This window comes from Triticum dicoccoides, chromosome 7B, assembly GCF_002162155.2.
Source record: "Triticum dicoccoides isolate Atlit2015 ecotype Zavitan chromosome 7B, WEW_v2.0, whole genome shotgun sequence".
Lineage (NCBI taxonomy): Eukaryota > Viridiplantae > Streptophyta > Magnoliopsida > Poales > Poaceae > Triticum > Triticum dicoccoides.
Genome location: NC_041393.1, coordinates 574,827,158 through 574,832,916, shown reverse-complemented (window position 1 = coordinate 574,832,916; position 5,759 = coordinate 574,827,158).

The window sequence follows — 5,759 nt, the reverse complement described above, 5'->3', positions numbered from 1 at the left end:
CGGTTTTCTCCGAAATCACCCGGAACACTTCCGGTGTCCGAATATAGTCGTCCAATATATCAATCTTTATGTCTCAACCATTTCGAGACTCCTCGTTACGTCCGTGATCACATCCGGGACTCCGAACAAACTTCGGTACATCAAAACTTATAAACTCATAATAAAACTGTCATCGTAACGTTAAGCGTGCGGCCCTACGGGTTCGAGAACTATGTAGAGATGACCTAGAACTATTCTTGGTCAATAACCAATAGCGGAACCTGGATGCCCATATTGGTTCCTACATATTCTACGAAGATCTTTCTCGGTCAAACCGCATAACAACATACGTTGTTCCCTTTGTCATCGGTATGTTACTTGCCCGAGATTTGATCGTCGGTATCCAATACCTAGTTCAATCTCATTACCGGCAAGTCTCTTTACTCGTTCCGTAATGCATCATTCCGTAACCAACTCATTTGGTCACATTGCTTGCAAGGCTTATAAAGATGTGCATTACCGAGAGGGCCCAGAGATACCTCTCCGACAATCAGAGTGACAAAACCTAATCTCGAAATACGCCAACTCAACATGTACCTTCGGAGACACCTGTAGTACTCCTTTATAATCACCCAGTTACGTTGTGACGTTTGGTAGTACCCAAAGTGTTCCTCCGGTAAACGGGAGTTGCATATTTCTCATAGTTACAGGAACATGTATAAGTCATGAAGAAAGCAATAGCAATATACTAAACGATCAAGTGCTATGCTAACGGAATGGGTCATGTCAATCACATCATTGTTCTAATGATGTGATCCCAGTAATCAAATGACAACACATGTCTATGGTTAGGAAACATAACCATCTTTGATTAACGGGCTAGTCAAGTAGAGGCATACTAGTGACTATATGTTTGTCTATGTATTCACACATGTATCATGTTTCGGGTTAATACAATTCTAGCATGAATAATAAACATTTATCATGATATGAGGAAATAAATAATAACTTTATTATTGCCTCTAGGGCATATTTCCTTCAGAAGGTCCCACCAAGGATAGACCCGCATATTGAAACGCTTTTGCAAGGTGGATATACATCAATACTACATAATAGATAGGGATACATACAAGAGGCATACAATGCCACATGAATACAACATCACAATACATAAGAGCATCATCCGACTACGGATGAATCACAAACAGAAACTCAAACGACATCCACCCTGCTAGCCCAGGCTGCCGACCTGGAACCTATCCCCTGATCAAAGAAGAAGCAGAAGAAGAACTCAACACAAGCAAGCATCGCTCTCGCGTCATGACCATCGCATAAACCTGTACCTGCAACTGTTGTTGTAGTAATCTGTGAGCCACGAGGACTCAGCAATCCCATTACCATGGGTATCAAGACTAGCAAAGCTTAAAGGGAAATGGAAGGGGTAAAGTGGTGAGGCTGCAGCAGCGACTAAGCATATATGGTGGCTAACATACGCAATTAAGAGCGAGAAGAGAACAAGCAGAACGGTCCTGAAGCTAGCAATGATCAAGAAGTGATCCTGAACTCCTACTTACGTCAAACATAACCCAGAAACCGTGTTCACTTCCCGGACTCCGCCGAGAAGAGGCCATCACGGCTACACACGCGGTTGATGCATTTTAATTCGGATCTGGTATCAAGTTATCTACAACCGAACATTAACAAATTCCCATCTGCCAATAACCGCATGCACGGCTTTCGAAAGATTATACCCTGCAGGGGTGTCCCAACTTAGCCCATGACAAGCTCTCGCGATCAACGAAGGAATAGACCTTCTCCCAGGAAGACCCGAATAGACTCGGAATCCCGGTTTACAAGACATTTTGACAATGGTAAAACAAGATCAGCAAAGCCTCCCGCTGTGCCGACAAATCCCGATAGGAGCGGCACATATCTCGTTCTCAGGGCACACCGAATTGTCCAAACATCTGGTAGGCCAGCCCTGAGTTGCCCCTGGTGGCCACCGGCGGCTGACAGTTTGGACCAACACTCACGACGAGCACTGGCCCGGGGGGGGGGATAAAATAAAGATGACCCTCGAGAGCGTGACTCCCAAGGGAAAAAGGGCTAGGTGAGGCAAATGTAAAACCAAGGTTGGGCCTTGCTGGAGGAGTTTTATTCAAAGCGAACTGTCAAGGGGGTCCCATAAATCACCTGACCACGTAAGGAACGCAAAATCCGGGAACATAACACCGGTATGACGGAAACTAGGGCGGCAAGAGTGGAACAAAACACTAGGCAAAATGCCGAGTCTTCCACCCTTTACCAAGTATATAGATGCATTAATAATATAAGAGATATTGTGATATCCCAATAAAAAACCTGTCCACCATGGAGAAATCTACAACTTCACCTGCAACTAGCAACGCTATAAGAGGGCTGAGCAAAGCGGTAACATAGCCAAACAACGGTTTGCATAGGAAAGGTGTCAAAGGTTAGAGGTTCACGGCAATTTGGGATGGCTTGATGAGCAAAAGATAGGTAATGTAGCATAGCGATAGAACGAAGCAACTAGCATAGCAATGATAGTAGTGAGATCCAGGGTAGCGGTCATCTTGCCTGAAATCCCGCAAGGAAGAAGAGCGAGTCCATGAAGAAGATGAACAGATGAAGCCGAACCAAGCGTAGATGAACGAATCCTCACGATCGCAACGAAACAGGAACTATCGAAAAGAAGCACACAACATAGTAAACACACCACACATGAACAAGGCATGATGCACAACAAGCATGATGCATGGCAAAGCTACATGAAGCTACTCATGGCAAGATATGATGCAAACAAGAGGAACACATCAAGGCAAGTTTAAATGAGGCCGGGAACAACATACAACCATTCCGGTAAGTCCTCATATGCATATTTCGAAAATGGTCCAGATCTGAATAAACCTTATGTTCAAGTTGTTAAACATCAAGTTAAGATGCACCAAGATGATCTACACGAGATTCTAGTCAAGTTACATATAAAGTTCATTTAGTTCGGAGTTACGGCCTAGAAGATATGAGCAAAACAAGTAAAACATGGCATTGATGCAAAATGCACCCAAACATCAAGCAAAACACCTCAAAACATGGATGCAACATGATAATATGAATCTACATGCAAAATCAAGCAAGTTTCATATAAAGCACACTCAAAACGGAGCAACGGTTCAACACATGCACTCTATACAAGTTTAAAGGACAAGCTGTCCAAAACAGCAACTAGGCATATTGCAAGCATCAAAACAACATCCTACAGCACCCCAACATAATAAAAAAGGCATGGGCATGATGTACAGGTAAAGCACAACAAAACATGAACACTGAACTATCTCCAGAAATCACTAGAACATACTCAAACACACATGGTAAGATTGCAAGTTATAATAATTTCAGCCTTTGCAGAAAATAACATCACGATGCAATATTTAGAGCTATCAAACAACATGTTACAGGAACTTATAATGGCAAACAAAGACATGGCATGATTCTACTCAAAGCATAGATCAAAAGTCCTTTACTGACCATAAGCCAAAAAGGTTCAGAAAATATGATGGCACCCACGTAAACATAGCAAGTTATATTACAGATTCAAGCATGGCAGAAACAGAATTATGAAGGCATGTAGATGAGCTTGTGCAACTCTCTACAGAGCATTACATGGAATGGCAAGGCACCCAACAGTAATAAGGCATGTTTTTGAAGTTAAGCATGGAAATAGCAAGGTCATAGGGTGCATGGCTCACTAGGAAAACACATGAGAACAACTGAACTTAATGTTAACAGGCTGACAGCAAAATTATGAAGCAAATTTGGAGCAAGATTACAACAGGTTACAGCAAGCTATAAATGCTAACATGGGCATGGATGGATAGATCAAGACATGTAGACCAAAATATGTTTATAGAACATCTCCATATTATGCATAGAGTGATTAGTAGGAGCAGGTTTACATTGCATCACGAAATAACAGATTCAGCCTAGCGAAACAGCAACATCATGTACACTACTTAACAAGCTCGATTCACTCACCACAAGTCATTCCATGACAAGATAAGCATAGCATCATCAAGAAGACATGTTTGTGAAACAAACCAAGTCAAGAACAAGTCCATAGCATGCAAGGATCAACTACAACAAGCTTGGCCAAATTGAATAACATGTAAACAATCTGCCAGGAAACATTTTGAAGCAAAACTAGAGCACGAAAATGACATGCTAGACAACTCCATAATTACAACAAAGGGCATGAACGAATAGACAATAACCATATGTTCAAAACACCCTTACTGAAGTATCTCTAAATATGCAAGGATCTCTCTGTAGCATCAAGTTTACATGGCATGAAAATAACAGCAGAACAGGGACTAAAATCAGCAACATCACGATGCCTAGTTTGCATGCTTGTGCTAGTCACCACATCAATCACAAAAATACATGGTAAGTACCTCTTTAAAGAAGACATGGCATAGTTCAAAACACATGAAGGCATCAACCTCATAGGATGCACACATCAATCATGGCAAAAAAGACAAATGAGCTCGTTCTGATAACAGACAGCAGAAAACATTATGAAGCACTCTTACAACGATGATTCAGGCACTAAGATGAGATCAAATGAATATGATGCAATGGAATGAAATGATGTACTCGTCGAGGTGAACAATTTGACATATTACGTGCCCAAAACGGAGCTACAGATGCAGAGATACAGCAGGTCGAACATGGCATGAAAATTAACACACACTTGGGACTTGGCAGAATTTTGGAGGGGGGAAAGTCAACCTTCGGTGGATCTCGCCGGAATCCCGCCGGAGTTTCGCCGGAGGAGAGGAAGACGGCGGCCGGAGCTTGGGGAGGAGGGCGTCGGCGACGGGGAGCAGAGGAGGCGACCGGGGCGGCGTCCGGCGGCCGGGGGCGCGGCCGGCGACGAGGAGGCCCGGGGCGGCTGGGGACGGTGCCGGCGGAGCAGGCGGCGGGAGGCGCGGCCATGGCGCGCGGCGGCGAGGCCGGGCGACGCGGAGGGAGGCGCTCGCCGGCGCGGGGCGGAGCGGGGCTGCGATGGCGGGGTCGTCGGCGGGCGGAGCCGCGGGCCAGGCGGCACGGATCTGGGCCCGCGCGGGCCTGATGCGGGCTGCGGGCGGGCCGGCGGCGCGGGGAGCCGGCGGCGCCCACGTGGCGCGCGGGGAGTGGAGGAGGGAGGCGGCAGCACTGAGGTGTCGGCGTCCTATTGGACGGGGTGATGTGTCCGGCGGACATGTCCGGCCCGATCCGGACGTGTCCGGCGGCGGAGAGGAGCGGGGCTAGGGTGAGGGGGGATTTTCATCCGCGAATTTGGAAGGGGAGGGTCTATTTATAGTTTCTGGGAGCTAGGAGAGTCCAAATGAGGAGCGTTTTTCGCCCACACGATCGTGATCGAACGACCGAGAGCATGGAGGGGAGTTAGGTGGGTTTTGGGCCACTTTGGAAGGGGTGTTGGGCTGCAAAGAGAGAGGGGCTTTACGGTCACCCGGTTAACCGTTGGAGTACCAAACGAACTCCAAATGGCACGAAACTTGACAGACGGTCTACCGGTGCTGTACCAAGGCCACTTGGCAAGACTCGGGCCATTCCGAGAAAGTTTAACACCCGCTCACAACGAGAGATGAAAGGGGAACGCCGGAGGGCATATGAGCGCCGGATTGCAAAACGGACAATGAGGAAAATGCTCGGGTGCATGAGACGAACACATATGCAAAATGAAATGCACATGATGACAT